General features: G+C 47.2%; 1 protein-coding gene across 1 annotated transcript in view; it reads right to left on the bottom strand.

Moving 5' to 3' along the window:
• Positions 1 to 19,910, bottom strand: part of DDB1 (damage specific DNA binding protein 1) — a 1,014,306-nt gene that overhangs the window by 491,641 nt on the left and 502,755 nt on the right. The gene's annotated exons all lie outside the window — the stretch shown is intronic.

Here is a 19,910-nt window from a genome sequence, read left to right as displayed (position 1 = left end):
CGTCAATAGTGAACGACGGTGACGCCTCGACGTCGACCGCCTTCGCCTCCTTGAACCCTCTCGACGTCTATGATGACTCGACGACGCAGTCCTAGACGTCAACCTCGCCGGAGGTCTCGACGTCAATCCCCTAGACGTCGAACGTCGACGTCGCTTCGACCCAGAGCCCTGGGGAGACGGGGAGCAGACCGTGGTCATTCCTCTCGACGCCGACGTCGAGGCTATCGACGTCGACAGAGACCGGTGGCGTTTTCTGGCCTTCTCCTTACTGGGGAGCCCCCCAGAGGCCGCAGCACGGGCAGAGGAAGAAGCCCCTTCCTGCCCAGACCCACCTTGACCTTGCGGTCTTCTTTGCTCCAGTCCTTGGAGCCTGATCTTCTCTCGGTCCTTCAGGGTCCTACTGGAAAACTTCAGGCAGATTTCACAAATCCCAGGAACATGAGAAGCAGGTAGACACAGGATACACAGCCTGTGTGGATCAGATCTTGCCTCCTTCCTGGCACACTCTGGACATTTCTCAAATAAGGCAGGCATATTTGACAAAAGAGTGGCCAAAATCCCCAGAAAAGTGAAGAAGCAAAAATACGTTGAGTGAACACACTAACACTTTAAAAGTGCCAAAAAGTTAACAAAACACCCAAAAAGAGAGAACTCAATGCTCCAGGGCCCTGCTAGCAGGAGCCGGAAAAAAGAACTGAAAGTAAAAGGAAGGGGCTGTGCATGCTGGGATACAGAGGGTCTCTAGAGAGTTCATTAAAGGCACGGTATCCCTTTTCCAGACACATAATGGCAGCCTATGGAGGCTTGTCTGTCCTTACCTTCCTCTCTATCAATCCAAGTATTTGGTGAGGGGAGGAAAGTTTCTCTATGGGTGAAACTTGACAGATTGTGTTAAATGTATTATTGGTGTTATATCCTTGGCATTTCTAGTTGAAGTACTGGACAGTGTAGCCTTGTAGGTACAGGCTGCATTATTGTCTTTCATTTTCTCCTAAGTGTCTATGCAGGATTGCAATGAAGACAGCTTAAGAGATTATTTTTGATTGCTCCGGGGTCCACGCACATGGGCGGGACTATTCACTAGATTATGACTATACACAGAGATCCCCTACTACAAAACACTATTTTCCTCCATAGGATAACATTGACTGTTTTTCTTGGAAAAGTTTCAAAGTGTGGAGTTTGAAAACCTGAAGAAATTCTTTAAAATGTTACTATTTAACAAAAGCTTTTTACTTACCTGTTTACAGAAAAGGTCCCAGAGTAGTTCACAGGTATACTACTCTGTGTAAGAACAGTAATCTAAAAAGTAACTTACCTGGTATTTTACTGAAAAGCCTATTCAAGTCTATGTACTGTATTTACTAAGTATTGAATTTCTCTGCAACCATACTGTAAGTCAAAACAAAGTGCATATCCAATTACAAGTCAACCTATTTACAAACTGCATTACTACTGTAAATTTATTTATTGCTTACCTGTGCCAGGCTTACTTGGTTCTAGAAAATAAAATACCTAACCTAATATGGTTATACAAAATCAAATTGGTCTGAAGTTCAGTCTGAGTGTGTGTATTCATTTGCTGACAGTATGTACAACAAATGCTTAACACTGTCCTCGGATAAGTGAGTGCCAAGAGACATTAATTCTTTGATATTGGGGCGGATAGAGAGTGGACACCAAACCAAATTGAATTGATATACAGTGGGGCGTAGCGGTTCCAACTTCTGAGGAGCCAGTGGTGAAGGGCAAGAACTGGAATCACTGCGCCTGAACTAAGGGCTAGAAATAACAGCCAGAAGAACAGGGGAAAACACAGCAGGTCCTCTCCAGTAGACTGCACCCCCCCCCGACCACATTTGCATTTTCAAACGAACGTGCGCGCCTGGGGAAGAGACGAGGGGGAACCATTCTCCGGGCTCAGATACAAGAGAATGCGCGGACTGGAGTTACACCATCCTAGCAAGTAAGACCTCAAACAACGCCATGGCCAAAGATAAGGATCCGAAGCCCCCAATGCAGGGGAAAATGGACAAATACACTAAAGTGCTCCCCACACAGGCTGAGTCAGCATAGAATCAGAGGTTGTTGCACGCCGCCGCTGAGACTCGAACCGGGATCCCCAGCTCTCGGGTCTGCAGCTCTGGTCGCTGTGCCACATCTCACCCCACGTGTTATCTGACAGAGAGCTCTTTATTCATTACATAGGCAAAACCGATGCATTACCAATGCTTGTTTATGTTTGTTTTTCTAACTTCATTCTTTTTTGTTGTCTCGCTGTTGTGGGTACGCCTGTTGAGCGTTGTCTCTAGCATGGCTTCTAGGAATGTCTCTGTTGTGGCCGTTGAAGGACCAATTTGTCTGGATTCAGAGTGAGCCCCAGCTGGTTGAACAAGTGCATGCGGGCCATTGTGGACACATATGCAGCCTGGTTGGAAGGAGCCTTGACCAACCAGTTGTCGAGATAGGGGAACACTTGATGTCTTTGCAGCCTGAGGAAGGCTGCTACAGGTGCTTTGTGAAAATGCGAGAGTCGGATTTGAGACCAAAAGGTAGCTCTCTGCACTGATACTGGCTGACAGCTACTATGAACCTTCGAAATGTCATGTTTTAGATGAATGGGAATATGTAAATATGCGTATTTTAGTCATGCAATCACATTTGTTTAGGCGTTGCAATATATCTTGCAAGGTAACCATGCGGAATTACCGATATTTGTTGAGGTTTCTTAAATCCAGAATTGGTCTCCATTGCCTTGACTTCTTGCAAATTAAGACGAAACAGGAGTAGAAAGCTAGACCAGAGGAACCTTCTCTATAGCACCTTTTTAGAGCATGGTTTTCACCTCAGACTTGAGAAGTTGTAGATGTTTTAGACTGAAGTTTGATTTCAATGTCTGTCTGAATTGAACCAGTTCTAAGCCCCATGGGTCAGTTATTTGTTTTCAGCGTTGCAAATGATTAGCTATTCTCTCTGCTACACTGTGCAGAAAATAAGAGGGGAGTAGCCGGTGCCTGTTGGAAGTCATTGACAGCAGCTGGTGTCTTTACCTTGTCGTCCAGATTTTTCCCTTGGAATGGATCTATTATAGGCCGCTGGTGGTGGCTGCCCTTGGTGGTATTGGGGTCAAAATGGTTCATTAGGAGAGGAATATGTGAGATAGCGGTACTGTTGGTATCCCCCTCTATAAGATGGTTGTTCTTCCTAGAGCACCACGAAAGGACAGCTTTTTATGTTGTAAGGTCCCCAATGTCTGGGCCATGTCCATATCTTTTTCTATGGCTTGGAGAGCATTATCGATATGTTTTCCAAATAAGACTTCTCCATCATAAGGCGGATTGAATATTTTGGTCTGGACCTCTGGTCTGAAGAAAGTAGCTCAGGTAGGATCAGTTTACTACCACCCGAGTGGTGTGGGTGGGGGTGATACCGGCGGTCCGGTACCCGACAACGCAGCACTGCTAGCCGCGATCACGCAGGCTCAGGATACCCCTGCGATGAAGATCGCCATGGTTGTGTCGGAGGTTTCATTTCTACGCCAAGATCTCCACAAGGCTGTGGATCGTATCACAGAGGCTGAGACCAGTGTCTGGACAGTGGAAGACACTGTGGCTTCCCTGCAAAAGAAGGTGAATAAGCTCACGGTTGTCACGTAGGAACTGGCATCCTGTGTTGAAGATGCAGAGGTCAGGTCTCGGTGCAATAATCTGCACTGGTTTCATGGAAGGGCACAAAGGCCCCTCAATGGATCGTTTTCTCACGTAATGGCGGAGGGTCCTTCTGCCAGATGCCAGATGACTCCTTATTTTCCTGTTTTGTAGTGGAGAGCCCACAGGGCTCTGACTAAGAAGTCCCCTCCTGGAGAGCACCAGAGGCCGGTGATAGCCGAGTTGCTGAACTATGCAGACCAGGATACCATCCTACAATATGCAAAAAACCATAGGGACCAGCTGCTTTTTCAGTCACGGCCCATAATGATCTTCCCAGACTACACTAGACTGGTGCATCAACAACGCCAGTCATTTACAGCTGCCAAACACAGGCTAAGGGAACTCAATGTACAATAAATGTTGCTGTATCCTGCTCGAATGAGGGGCACAGATAATTCTAAATCATTTTTTCAACAGACCACAAGCAGTTTTCACCTTGGCGGACTAGACAATGCATTTAACACCACATACACCGCCATGGATGGAATCAGACTCCTCACAAGGATCACAGAGAAACAAGCAGAAGAGGGGTAACTCCAAAAGAATACACAGGTCCAGATCCAACTGGCGCGTTCAGACTCAGGACGACGAGTAATAATGCATACAGACGGTCTCTGCCTCTCCGACCTGTGGTCTTGACCAGTGTCGGTATTCTCCCTGAGAACAATGGAGAACCAATGCGGTTTGGGGTCATTTCTAGGAACTACTACGCCCCTGAACACTTATGTTAAGGGAAGTTTGGGTATGATTGGCAGAGACCCCCCTGGTACCCACCGTTGGGGCCCCGGGATTTTCCTCCTCCACGACAAACTCCTTGTTGGTGGAAGTATTGGGGTGGGGGGCTGGGAGGCGGAGATAGTTACAACCTACAAAGCTCACACTGTTGCAGTTTTATCATGCACACCGGGACCATGTCACAGCTTTGCAAATGCAACCGAGATAGCAACCCCCATGGACGATAGATGACATCACACACACATTCCTTAACCTGGGGAACTGACCATAGTATCCTGGAATGTCAGAGGGCTTAACAAAATTAAAAGGGTTGCTGTTCTTCAGCAAGCCAAGCGCTGTGAGGCAGACATCCTTCTCCTGCAGGAGACCCACCTCCTGGGTAATAAAACCCCGTACCTTGCTCATTTCGGGTACAACACAGTATATCATTCCGCGTTCACACGGGGTTCCCGGGGCACGGCTATCCTGGTACACCGTCGGGTTCCGTTCACCCTATCCCAAAAGTGGCTGGACCCGTGGGGTAGTCTATACACAGTGGTTGTTGGTACACTACCTGGCGAAAGTGTAACCATGGGAAGCCTCTACGCCCCCCCTCCTTTGTGGCATACTTTCCCAGATGGAATCACACAACAGTGGGGTGAGCTTCTAGTGGGCCTGATGCTGCTTGGTGGGGACTGAAATTACGTTATGACACCCCTAGACCGTCTGTGAGAGCCCCAGATGGGTAGATCAAAACTACATCTCCCTGCTACTACGCTGGTTTGGTGGGATGTGCGGCGAGCCTTCCATCTTTAAGAGATGGGTTTTACATTCCTATCAGCCGTGCACGGTACCCTATCAAGGCTAGATTATGTTTTCCTGCCACATATTTACATATATAGGGTGTCACATGCCTCCATCTTGCCCAGGGGACTGTCAGACCATTCTCTGGTCATTCTCAAGCTGCGTACAGGATCCCCAAAGCCTCCTTTCAGGTGGCGTATGTCACCCTGGCACCTTCGGGATCTGACATACCAAGACGTTCTTCGTCAGGCCATTTCTGAGTATCTCTCGTCCAACACTACCTCAGCCCCGTCCAGTGTTAAGCTTTGGGATACTTTCAAACCACAATTTGCGAGTTGAATGTTAGCTTACGGGTGGGCGAAAAGAGAAACGCCACACCCAAAGAGTAGAATTAGAAAAATCGCCAGAGGTCCCTTGAAGCCCAATTCACAATGGTAGCCAGCCCACAGTCACAACGCATCTCCTCTAAACGCAACAACAAATACATCAACATCTCACCAATGAGGCACGCGAGATTTGGCTGGCATTGCAACACAGGCTCTATCAATGGGGTGATAAGTCCAGTAAAATGTTCCATCGGCTGTGCCAGGCCGTGATGTCCCCCACTCCCGTACCGGCACTACAGGACCTAGATAGAACATTACGCACATTCCCTGTTGCGGTGGTCGCAGCTTACCATACCTCCCTATAAGAGCAGAAAGAACGCATACTGAGCACCCGGATAGCGGAATTTCTGACAGAAATACCCCCTCAAAGGCTTTCGGACCATATGCGTGACCTACTAGATGCTACTAATGTGGTTGACAAACTTAGAGCTGCACTGGTCAGTTTACAAATCCAGCGGGTCGCCTGGCCCTAATGGCTTCCCCAGTGACTGCTTTAGGCCGCATATGACAACACTGGATCCACATCTGCTGGTGGCTCTTCATGGGGCTCCCGAAAAGTACATCTTACCTCCTGACTGGCGCCACTCCGAAATTGTCGTATACCTCAAACCCTGCTGTCCTCCGGAGGATTTTTCTTACCGCCTTATCGCCCTCATCAATTTCGAACCCAAACTTCTGGGCAAAGTCCATGCAGACCTCCTCCGCACGTGCATTCATGATCTAATCCACCCCGACCGGTCTGGCTTCATGCCACATCGGTCCACTCGACATGACATCCGGTGCATCCATAATGCTATTGCGAAGGCCACTGAGCTGGGCCGTCCTGAGGTCATTCTCTTGGTGTATATAGACAAGAAGTTTGACTCCTTAAGCTGGACGTACCTATTTCAACTCCTCAAAACCATTAATCTAGGCCCGCGGTTTGTGACATATGTCCAGATACTATACACAGACCTTTCGGCCTCAGTGTGGGTCGCTGGGTTCAGGTCGTCACCGTTTCCTATATGCCGTGGTACACGGCAAGGCAGCCCCTTGTCTCTGTTCTTACTCGCCCTGGCCATAGAGCCTTGGCCATATGGGTGTGGCAGGATCCCCTGATCAGGGGTTTGAGTGGCCATGGACACAATCTGAATCGTGTTATATGCAGGCGATGTGCTGTTCTTTATGACCGACCCTCGGTTCTCTGGACCCCATATTCTTCAGATTCTCCGGGTGTTTGGGGAGACCTCTGGCCTAGACGCCAACCCTTCAAAATCTGTGCTATTTTTAAATACTTGGGAGTTTTTATCTCATCCTGTCCCACGACATTGTGGACACAACATTAAACCGCTGCCCTCAAGTACACGTGAAAAGACCACAATATGGTCCCACCTGCCACTGTCCTTATATGGGCGATCAGCAATCTTTCGGATTGTCTCCCTGCCTCGGGTACTTTACCGTTTGCAAAATCTTCCATATAATATTCCCTTCACATGGTTCGACCAGGTTAATGCAATCCTGAACATGTTCTTCTGGGGTAGGGGCGCCATTTAAGTAGCACTAAGTATGTGCACACAGTCAGCATACTGTGAGAGGATTGCAGCAGCTGATGTATACACCTATCATGCTACGTCCCATCTTTTGGTAATTGATGAGTGCGCCTAGACGGAGGCCCTAGAAAGCCCCTGTGGCGCTGCTGTTTCTACGAGATACAGTCTCATTCAATTTAAATACCTCCACCAAGTATATTTCACCCGGTCCTGCCTCTGGAAGATGGGTGTTATTCAGTCCCCTATGTGTCTCAGATGTGAGGAGGCGGAGGGAACCTTCTTTCATACGGTATGCAACTACGGGGTGCTGCAGCCTTACTGGTGTAAAGATTCTTCCTGCCTGGACCGGCAGGGTTCTTGTCCTGGGATCTCACATTCGATCCTAAGCTGTTCCTGCTCCATAGCACAGAAGAGTGTGGTGGGAACCGCTACAAACAACAATTATGGTTCCTGGGCCTCACACCTGCCAAACGGGACAATGCCCACGCGTGGATGGGGACCTGCCCACCAACAATGCTTAGCTTGTATCATTCCCCGTCGTCGGAATGGGAATCTCGGTAAATAAAAAATAACATAGCAGTAGGTACAAAAGAGAAAGAAAAGGCCTAGGCCTCATCTCATTTTGTAGCATATCCACCTCTTTTTGTAAAAGAGATCAACATAATGCAACAACCAATCAGATTAGCCTCACCCCATAGAACCTTCCTGAGAGAGCCTCAGAGCCTCAAATTTTCGTAGCCGTTGTGTAACAGTATAATAAAACATGCTGAAGGCTGAGCTTTCCCAGGGGAGGAGGGTGGGCGCATGGGAATCTATGAAAGTTACCAATACTGGAGAACCAAAGTTACAGGTAAGTAACTTGTTTTTTTACTCCAGTATTGGAACTTTCATAGATTCCTATAGCTTGTATCAGAGTAGTTAGCAGTCAGAAGCACATTTTGCTCCCTCATTGTTGCGTCTCCCACTCCTCTCTTTTTTTTATGCATCAAGCAAAGAACATTAAAAAACAGTGCAATAACATTAAGAAGACATAGTAAATGCCCATATAACCCTAAAATCAAAATGTGCCAATAACAAGAAAGAAAGGAAGGAGGGAAGAAAAGGAAAGCTCACCACTCAATGGAAGAGGTTCCTCAGGACTGCCTGGCCTACAGCCGTGTCTTCCTCTGTCGAGGCCTCCAGGCAGTAATGTCTTGTGAAGGTGTGCGTGCTGCTCCATGTCCCAGCCTTGCAGATATCTTTGATCTGGAGCCCAGCAAAGAGGGCCGAAGAAGAAGCCATAGACATTGTAGAATGTGCTCCGACTCTACCCTCCAGAGGTTTGCCCGCTGAATGACAAGAACGTATAGCACTGGCCACCCACCGAGCAATTCCCTGCTTGGACAGGGACAAGCCCTTGAGAGGAGCGCTAAACTAAACAGTTGAGAAGATTTTCGGAATTCTTTCGTACGGTCCAGATAGAACTTCAAACATCTCTGCACATCCAGAGAGTGGATTGCTCTCTCCGCCAGCGTAGTGGACCGAGGAAAGAAAGCCTTAAGAATCACCGGCTCATTTAAATGAAAGTCCGAAGGCACCTTAGGTATGAACTTTGGATTAGTCCTTCGAATCACTGTATTTTTTTTTTTATTGAAGGAAGGGTTCCTGGATCGTCAGAGCCTGCAACTCACCCATTCCTCATGCAGAAGTGAGAGCTAGGAGAAGCGCCACCTTCCAAAAGAGGAATTTCAGATCTGCTCGATGAATCGGCTCAAAGAGGTGCTTCATCAGCTGGGTGAGAACCAAATTCAAATGCCACATAGGAGGCGGAGGCCTCACTTGAGTAAAGACTCTAAAGAGGCCTTTGAGAAACTGCTTGACAATCCTGGCTGACCAGAAAGAAGGTCCAGATGCAGTGCGTCTACAGCGAGAAACTGCCGCCAAATCAACATTTATGGATGAATGAGCCAGCCCCGCTTTAGTCAAAGACAGGAAATATGGAAGAACTTGGTGAGGTTGAGATGAAAAAGGGTCGAAACCCTCCTGCTGACACCAGATACAGAATTGCTTCCATTTTAAACGGCATGTCTTGTTAGTAGAAGGAGCTCTGGCCCGAGAGATAATCTTAATGTCCTCCAAGAGATCTAGCCCAAGAAACTCTTGCAGCTCAGGAGCCATGCTGATAGGTGTAAGGAGCGAGGGTCCGGATGCCAGACTTGGCTCTGGGACATCGTGAGAATATCTAGGACCGTCCGTAGCGGCCGTGGAGGGACGAGGGAGAGGAGGTGAAGTTCCGTGAACCAGAACTGCCTCGGCCAAGCTGGAGCTATTAACACCATCCTGCAAGGCCCAGTCTTGATCTTCTGGAGTCTTCTGATTATCAACGGAATGGGGGGAAAAGAGTATACAAATGCCCCTGACCAGGCTATCTAAAGCGCATTCCCCAGCGATCTGTGATGGTTTAGCTTGTTGGCGTAAAACTGGCATTTTTTTGTTCTCCGGGGTGGCAGAGAGGTCTATAGAGGGTCTGTCCCACCCTGTAAAACATGTCCTCCAAGATAGTCTGGTTCAGTTCCCATTCGTGGCTGACAGCCTGCTTAGCATGTCCGCCTTTTCGTTTAGTATTCCTGGAAGATGTGCTACCTTCAGTGATATCCTGTGTGGGATAGCCCACTTCCAGATCTTCTGGGCTTCCTGTGACAACGGACAATATCTGGTACCCCCTTCTTTGTTTATATAGTGCATGGCTGTGGTGTTGTCCGTGCGGACGAGAACCGCCGATCCCGGCAGCCGTGGAAGAAAGGCCCTTAGTGCGAGACGAATCGCCCTGAGTTCCAGGAGATTGATATGGAGAAGGCGGTGCTGTGGCAACCAATGTCTGCTTACATGCAAGTCCTGTAGCACCTCGGCCCAGCCTTCCAGCGAGGCATCTGTAGTCACTACCCGAGGAGCTGGATTGATTACGAAGGATAGACCTTGGGATACATTCTCTTCCTTTGTCCACCAAAAAGCGGCCTTTTTCATAGCCTGAGTGATCACCACCTTGTCGTCGAAGGATCCGTCCACTTGTCGCCATTGCAGGTCGAGCTGCACCTGAAGTGAAGGCATCCGCAATCTGCATTGAGTTATTAAAGGAATGCAAGAGGAAATGGTTTCTAGCGGAGATTTGTAACAGCGAACTGATACTTTCTTCTTCGCAACAGTTGAGCCATGGACATCAGTTTCTCTTGCCTTTCGAGGGATGGAGAAGCCTTGTTGAGAGACGGGTCCATGATTGCCCCTAGGAATCGCACTTCCCTGGACGGACAGTGAGGTGACTTCTCCCTGTTGAGAGTCAGGCCCAGATTGCTGAGTAGACGCGTGCATGCATCGACTGTTTCTTCCGCTGCATGTCTGGTTGGGGCCTTTAGCAACCAATCGTCCAGGTTGGGGAAGTTCTGAAAATGCTGCTTCCTGAGGAAGGCTGCCACCAGCGCCAGCACTTTGGTATAGACCCTCGGAGCAGACCGAAGTCCAAAAGGTAGAACTTTGAACTGGAAGTGGCTCTTGGCTACTGTAAATCATACAAACCTCCTGTGGATGGATGAATAGGTATGAGAAAATATGCATCCTTGAAAACGAGAGTGGCCATAAAGTCCCCAGGGTTGAGGAGACGTAAAATGTCCTACAGAGACACCATCCGAAAGGATTGTCTTGCGAGATAGGTGTTGAGTTCCCTGAGATCTAGAATGGGGCACCACTTCTCCAGCGTCTTCTGGACCAGAAAAAATCTGGGGTAGAAACCCTCTCCGTTCTGAGAAAAGGGGACCGGCTCTACAGCTCCCTTGAGGAGCATCTGATGACGCAGATGTTTCGAAGGCAGGAAGCTTGGAAGGTGGAAGATTAACAAACTCCAGCGTATGGCCACATTGAATGATGTGGAGTACCCAACGGTCTGATGTTATCCGTTGCCAATTGTGGAAGTATTGAGATACCCTGCCCCCCACAGATGTTGTATGGGAGGGGGGTACAGCAGGAAGAGCCAGTACGCTGCTATTGTCGCTTCGTGGTGTCACGCCACTGGCGATTCTGTTTACCTCTAGAGTTAGACCTAGAGAAAGAAGAGGTCTGCCCTTGTCTTTGATGGTAAGATGGACAATAAGACTGAGGCGTTGAACTATAAGAAGGATATCGTTGTTGCTGGTTTGAACCCTTGTAGGTTGTAGTACTTCTTCCTTCTGGCTCCACGGAAAGGAAGCTTTCGATATTGTAGGGTTCCCAAGGATCTTACTGTCTCCGTATCCTTTTTGATGTCTTGGAGGGCATCGTCAATATGTTTACCAAATAATGCCTCCCCATCAAACAGAAGGTCCAGGATTTTGTTTTGGACCTCCGGTCGCAACCATGTCGCCGTTAGCCAGCCTTGGCGACGAAGAACAACTGCGCCTGCAAGCGAGTGGAGAGCCGTCGTGGCAATGTCCATTGCGCAGTCGATCTCAGCTGATGTAACTTCTCCCTCCTGCAAAATTTTCTTTGCTTCCACCTTCGACTCCCGAGGCAGCTGGTCTAGATATGGTGAAAGATCACACCACATCTGACGATCATACCTACCACGTATCACCAACGCGTTTGCCGCTCAAATCAAAAGACTTGCCATCGAGGAAAATCGTTTCCCCGCATTATCCAGGCATCTGCCTTCCTTATCAGGAGGAGTAGTAATGGGCGCAGAAGGGTTGCGTGATTTTCTCTGAGCCGTCTGGGATATCACTGAATCTGGCTTCGGTTGACCTGTTAAGGATGCTGGACTGTCGTCAGGGGCCTTGTATTTTTTCTCCAGACGCGGTAAGACTGGAATGACAGTAGCCGGATTCTTCATTGCCTTTATAACTTCCTCCCAGAAGCGGCTGACAATAGGAATGGAACGGACCGTCGTTCTATAAAATCATAAAGAAAACACTCAGATTGAACTGAAAGCATAGGAAGTTCAAATGTGAGTGAGGCTCTCCATCAATTTGTGAAACCCCCCAAACTTCTGCGGGGGAGAATCAACTGCATCCGGTGTCGGAGAAGCTGGGTCCGGTATCACATAATCATCCCACTCCGCACACTGGTCCGGCCTGCTGATATCGCAGTGATCCTCGTCCGAGGAATCAACCTGCTCCTCTTAAACTACCGGAGGTGTACCTGTGCTGGTGACTTGCGGCTGTGACACCATCTGGGACGGGTGGCCTTGGCGAAAGCCACAAAAGAAAACTGGTGGAGAAGACACAGCCTGGGCCAAAGGAAATGGAGAAGGAGGAGGCTGGGAGCATCTTCCTTCATGCAACATGCCTTAAAGATCCGCCAAGAGGGAAGAAGGAACAGAAATCATCTCCTGGCTAGTGTCCTCCTGACGGTGAAAAGAGTGATGATATGAATGCCCATGAAGGTATTCACCTTCAGAATCAGTGTCCTGGCACTTGACTAGAAGCTGTGAGGGGCTATTGGCATACCCAAAAGGATCATCCTCTCCCTCAGAATCTTCTTCCTCATCCAGCAACAGCGCAGGAGGCTGAGGGGCAACACTTCTTGGAGAAGTCATGTCCGGTGTGATTCTAGTCAAAGAAATGGTGATCTTCTCCGTCGACTAAGACTTCGTCGATGGTACCGTCGACGGTGGAAAAGGAAATAATAGTCAACGATGAGATAGGCGTCGTCAACACTGTCATCAACGAGACAGTCGACACTCCCGCTGTCGTCGTTGTTGAAGCCTTAGTCGACGCCACAGTCGTTGCAGCTACCGTCAACACCCTCGTCGACGTTGAAGTAGTTGACAGTCATTGACAAGCCCGTCGACAACAGTGTCGACAGATGGAGACTGGAAGGCACCGTCGACGAGCCCGTCGACTGTGGTACCATTTTAACCTGCACCTTTGCAGCCTTCATCGACAGTCTTTTGCAGCGTCGTCGATGGACTATCCTTGTCAGACTTCTCAGATGTCAGAGAAGGCTTTTTAACAGGTATAGCAGACTTTGCCACTGCTGCTGCTAAAGGTAGTCCTTCCCTCTCCTTTGGACCATGGTGAGGAGATTTGCTAGGACTCCGGCTCTCAGACTCACAGGGGGTCTTTTTTGAGGCCTTTGCATGACGGTCTGTAGATGGTGGAGAGGAAGCCCTACCTCTCTTCACTGACCTTCTGGACGAAGTGGCAGATGACGAATATTTGCTGTCACTTGACAGTGTTGCCTTTCCGGACTTCAGCTTGTGGAGCCAGGTGAGAAGGCGACCCTCACGGTCCCAGAGAGTCTTTGTGGAAAAGGTGTGGCAGATTTTGCAGTCCGCTGCCTTGTGCTCCGGATACAGGCAGTAGATGGAGTCTTTATGCCTGTCCTTCACATACAACCTTTTCTGGCCACAGGTGGAACCAGCCTTAAAAAGGTTTTTTTCCTATGTGTCTGACATTCCAATAAGAAATATCAAACAATCCTGAAGAAAAACTGCTGAAAAACAGTAGAACAGAGTTGAAGTGAGCAGAGCTCAAAGGAGATTCAGATTTTCTAGCCCACAACGTGCGGTAGAATATCTGAGGCTCTGAGGTTCTCTCAGGAAGTTTCTATGGGGTGAGGCTAATCTGACTGGTTGTTGCATTATTTTGGTCTCTTTTACAAAAAGAGGTGGATATGCTACAAAATGAGATGAGGCCTAGGCTTTTGTACCCTCTGCTATGTTATTTTTATTAACCGAGACTCCCATTCCGATGACGGGGAATGATACAAGCTATGGAAATCTATGAAAGTTCCAATACTGGAGTAACGCGGTATATCAGGCACAGGGATGTCCGCAGAAGCACATGAAGATTTGGTTCTAGCTAGGCGGCATATCGGAGCATAGATCTACCGCCCCGCCACAAATCAACCCTCCATAAACTTGTTTGTACTCTTTTCTGACTGTCAGGATGTCCAAAATGAATAGCTCGGTCGTTAGTACATATAAATGTAAATATGCTGCGTTCGGTGAACTGTGTGGTAACCTGCATACATTTTCAGTTGTTGCACCTGTTGATTCGCATGCTAGTTTGATGTTTAAAAATAACCAGTACCCTCTAATCTGGAATCTATGTATAATGTACGTTTTGGGCTCTGCCCATCATGTGCCATGGAAACTTCTTTAATTTTCTTTATTGGCATTTTGGAAAACAAACAATATAAACAACTTAGCCAGTGGCACCTAGTAATATCTCTGTCCATATGTATGCCTCTGGTTCTGCTACCTTAAGGCTATATACAAACAGAGAAGCGAGCAGTCCTTTGCAGATAAATAGGTAAGCCAAGTCAACACTTGGGCAGTATGTAACACCATGAGGTTAAAAGCAATAACCTTATCTGCCATATCTGCATCTCCCCTTTTTCTTTCATCTACTGTTTAGCGAAACTAACGCTGACACTGCTAGGACAAGACTTCGGCGCCTCTGGGTTTTAAAATTATAAAGAAAAGAAGCAAAACAACATGGAGCATAACAATTCTGGATAGCCCATACTTCATGCGCAAAAGCTTATATTAGCAGGTAGGTCCAGTTGTCACGAATCATGCCTAGCTAACCGCCTGGGATATTACATCTTCTTAATTAAAAAAGCGTTAGAGCACAGTTCTCCCCCCCCCCCTTATGATTATCCTATATCCTTTTTCGATCCACAGGAGCACTCTATAGGCAGCTTCAACTTGTTTTGCGGTTTTAACAATTTCTACACAAATACCGAATAACATAGAATCTGAAAATATCTTCCTAACACGGACTCCCAGGTAAACTTATCTTTCACTTTATATAAACACTTTAAAATAGACTAAATTGTCCGGCTTTCTTAATCTGGTATACGGTCTCATATGGATATCTACTATAAAAAAACGCATTTCTTAAAAGCATCGTCTTTCTCCCTCATAAAATCTGGTAACCTATACCCTTAAGATAATAGTTTATCTTCGAAGAAAGAGGCAGGAAATAATTTACAGATGGTTAGACATGGTAGACATTGTATATTTCAAAAGCCTTTCAGCTTTTCATCCTTTTGGATGATGCACAGTATTTGTTAATTTCCACTCAAATAAGAACAGGTTTTCCTCAAAGAGAGTGATATAAAGAAACTAATAAATGGCTAACGAACTGAATTTTTTATCTCTGTGAAAGGAGGGTAAATAATTGATCCTGCATAAAGACATGTATTATAACTGTTAATTCCCTTGGTATTAATTTGTAAGAAGAACCATAATCTGTTCAACAGTGACTGTATACCTACGTGTATGATGTATTGAAAAAAACATCAGTTACAATACCACCAAGATATTTTAGAGTGGGTTTATATAAATGTATTGCCATGTTTTATGTTTTACAGGCTAAAGAGATAACACCGTTAAAAATAACGATCATAAATTACTTGATATGCATCGGAATTTATTGTATGTTTATTTTTCTAGGGCAATTATATCGACCCCTGAACCCTGACAGAAATCAAAACATTGTCTTGATAAAGGTGGATAGAACTTTGAAATACCACCGGTTAGCTAACCCCAATTCCCTTGACTCTTGTTAAGGGGTACCTCTCATACCTACCGCCATATACTTGCAAGCTACAGTACTGTACATTGGAATGGTCTAATACTTACAGGATCCTGTAATAAATATCATACATTGTACAACAGTACGGCGGGAGACATTTAAATTGCAGATTAGTCCACAGCGCACCTGGAACCAACAGTCGTAACGGGGCCTATGTGGGTTTTCTAATACTCATAATTATCTTGAGGTCAGTACTACTCCTAGTTCAGGGTGTTACCTGTAGTGAGGCTTGCGAGTGCATACCTACAAATCACGGGATGCCACTTGAGAACCCGCCCCTTCGTTTTGTTGTGTGTGTGCCAACTCCAGAAAGGGACCCCATATGTCCTTTGGCCTGGATGCCGATAGCATCTGCTCCCAAAAGGTAGTTAGTTGTGTGTGGCTGAAGGTTACGTCTTGGATCCAAGCCTTCACAGAGGGGGCTCCCGTTCTCCCCCAGTGCATGGCTACCTGGCGTTTAGCACAAAGTAATAACAAAGCGTGTGGTTTACAGCTCCCAGTCGGTGTGTGTCTAACATATCTCAGTAGTTCAAGTAATGGGTCTGGGACATCCGCCGTGCCAAATAAATCATGTGTTGTGGTGAAGATCTTAGACCAGAATGAGGCCAACCAGGGACAATCTCATGCCATGTGCAGGAACGTAGCTGGGGCAGAGCCACATCTCCAGCAGCCGTCATCTGCCTTGATCCACATGCGGTGTAACTGGAAGGGGGTCCAATAGAATTAGTGGAGGTATTTATAATGAATCAAACGCAGCTTGTAGTTAGGGGATAAAGCTGTGAGTTGGTTACAACAAAAGACCCACTGATCCTCCGTTACCTGAGTTTGGAATTCGGCTCTCCAAGACTGAAAGGCCTTGGGCGTTTACAGAGGGGCAGAATTCTGCATATTATTACAAATGATTGTTATGAGTCTGCAAGGGGAGTCTGTTTTTACCACAATTTAAGGGCAAGCAGTGTAGGAGGAGGGCTGGGGAATGTGTCACGCATAGCCCTGCTCGTAGCCCTAAGTTTATAATATAGGAACAATTCTGAAAAGGGCACTGCAAGCTCCTCTGCGGGTTCGGGGGGAGGGACCTGAACATCTCCCCGGGGTATAGGTCAGCGAGGGTACGTAAGCCTATTTTTTTGCCAGTGCTCTGCGTGCGCCCTCCCCCATAGTGGGTATCATAGGGTTATGTGCCAGGGGAAGGGAAGGGACAGGACATACAAAAGTTTGAGATGAGCTCTAGCCCAGAGTCTATCCCAAGCCCACCTCAGGGTTTCGACCGTGTCAATGCCGTCTCGCTGCCTTCTGTATGCCTGATATAGGGCCACCTGGAGGGGAACTGGCACCGCAACATCCATCTCCACAGCCGTGTGTTGGAGAAAAGGGGTGGGATGTGCCCAGAAATGCAGGAACTGGGCCTGGGCCCGGAATGCATACAATTGGATGTCCGGGGCTTCCAGGCCGCCCCGGGGATAAAGGTAGGCTTAAGAGTTCCCACAAGATCCGTGACTATCGACCCACCCAAATCATATAAATTAGTAAAGATCGAATGGAATTAAAAAAAGCTTGTGTGAGAGGAATCAGAATATTAACGAATACATACAACAGTTTCAGCAGAACCATCATTTTCGCTACTGCGATACTCCTGGCCAGGGACAGGGGGAGGCCAGTCCACGCATTAACATTCTCCTTTAGCCACAAAACTATACGTCCGTAATTCATATTACAGATATCCTGCATGTTCCTGCTAAGCCACATGCCAAGGTATTTCACCGGGCCATTAGCCTATTTGAGTGGATAATCAATGGGGAAAGGTGTAGTAGCTTCCATTAAGGGAAATATAGTTGACTTGGCCCAGTTTACTGAAATGCCGGATAGGCCTCCGAATTTAATTAATTCGCTTAGGATAGGGGCAATGTTCGCCGCCGGGTCATTAATATATAGGATGATATCGTCGGCGTATAACGAAATCAGGAGGCACCTCGTGCTGAACCCCAGGCCCCTAGCAGAGTGGTGTTGCCTAATAGTACCGCCAGTAGTTCCATCGCTATGGCGAGGAGCAGGGGGGATAGAGGGCACCCCTGTCTCGTACCCCTCGTTATGTATGAACGGATCCGATAGCATACCAATTCACTCGGATAATTGTAGATGGCTTTGTGCGGAGAAATCATATGAGACTCACGAAAGGGGCTAAATCCCATCCTCTCCATGACTACAAATAGATATATCAACTCTAGAGTATTAAATGCTTTTGTGGCATCAAGGAACACCGCAATTGCTTGCGTATCAGGGTGCAGGCAATGAACTACAGTAAAAAAGGTCTGAAGATTGTGTGACATGGATCTCCCGGGAATAAACACTGATTGGTCTGGGCGGGCTATCAATGGAAGCAACAGCTGCAGTCGGTTAGCAACCAGCTTTGCCAATATTTTAACATCCATGTTTATTAGTGAGAGTGGTATGTAAGAGTCGATGTGGTCATCTGGTTTCCCTGGCTTCAACAGGGTAATAATGATGCCCTCACACATGGAGGGCGGTAAAATACCTTTGGTCTAGGCCTCCCCATAAAGCGTGGTTAGGTGTGGGGCTACTTCCTCTGCATCTACTTTGTAGAATGCGGTGGTTAAGCCATCGGATCCTGGGGCCTTCTCCAATGGGAGACCCTTAATCGCCTGGGTGACATCCTCTACAGAGAAGGGGATGTCCAAGTATTACCTGTGCCCATGTCTCAACCAAAGCAGCTTCAGGGAATCCAGGAAAGACAGAAGGCCCTCCTGTACTGAGAAATGTGTGGCTGTATACTGTTTGGCATAAAACTGGGTGAATTCGTCCAATATCTCTTGTGGGACTCTAATCACTTATGGGTTATATCCCCGGATCTCACTTACATATGCAGTGGAGCGCGGGTTGCGCAGCATTGTTGCTAGGGTTCTCCCCGGCCTAGTCCCCTTCCCGTACCTCCTGGCTTGTGTGTGCTTGCCCAGAAACTTCACCTCTCGCTGGGCCTCTTCCTCAAACTCCAACAGTTTTCCTTTTAATTGAGCAATAAGAGTGGGGTCGTCAGTGGTAAAAAATTGTGTTTCAAGCTCCTAGATGTGTTTCTCGAGGGAAGCCAATGTGGCTCTGATTGCCTTCAGTACCACGTCTTGATGTGCTATGCACTTACCCCTTATTACCACCTTAAAGGCCTCTCATAAGGAGGCCTGGGTTGAGACCGAGCCAGCATTAAGAGTAAAATAATAGATTATATCCCCCATATTTCTTCTTTAAAGGCCTCATCCAATAGGGCATTAGGGGGAAGCCGCCAACTGAACATGTTGCTAGGTGAGTTTGGCATAGGAAGGCGCAGGAGACTAGGAGCATGGTCGGACAAAGACCTGGAGAGGTGAGAGACTTTGTATGTCTATGTCGCCGCATCCCGTGATACCAACCAATAATCTAACCTGGACCAGGCCCTGTGATACTCAGAGATACATGTGCCTTCCTTAATGTTTTGATGACGGTGACGCCATATGTCGATCAGATTACCGTCAGACATAATAGCGTTTAATGCAGCACTTGCGTTAGGATGAAGGGAGCAGGACTGCCCCTTCCTGTCCAACACGTCTAGTATCGCATTAAAGTCCCCTCCCCAGATGATAGTGTCACATCCAGTTGCCCTCACCCTGGCCAATATGTTTTGAAAAAAAGGCAGGGGTGTCCGCATTAGGTCCGTAAACTGCTGCTATTGCCACCGAGGTCACCAAGTAGTGCGATATATTTGCCCTCTGGATCGAGGTGAGATTCCCACTCTTTCCAGTCCAATCAGTGCCTCACGAGTACCGCCAAATAAAGTGCCTCGATTTGGTCTGATCATTTTAAAATTGTTATTTCCATCACACTTCAGATTTACAAAAACAGGCTTCATTTGGGCTTTCCCATCTGCTACTTTTAGAAATATTTGTTCAGTTCGTTGACAGTTAAATGTTTTGTTAGAAAAAATCTTACATTCTACACCCTTTAATACTCCATGCACCCCAGAAAGATTTTCAGATCGTTCACTTTACAAAATACTTTGTAGTCAGGTTAAGAAAAGTTAACACCAATCTACAAGTTAAAAGAATAAGCCTGACAATTTACCTTTGTCTTGAATGCATAGCAAATGTGACAAGATGAAAGCAAAATGTAAAGACCTTTATATTGCTCATTTACCTTCTGTACTTCAGTATATTTATTATGAGGCTGCGGCAG

Source organism: Lissotriton helveticus, chromosome 3_1 (genome assembly GCF_964261635.1).
Source record: "Lissotriton helveticus chromosome 3_1, aLisHel1.1, whole genome shotgun sequence".
NCBI lineage: Eukaryota > Metazoa > Chordata > Amphibia > Caudata > Salamandridae > Lissotriton > Lissotriton helveticus.
Note: the sequence above shows the minus strand (reverse complement) of the source record. Positions and strands in the feature narration are given on the sequence as shown.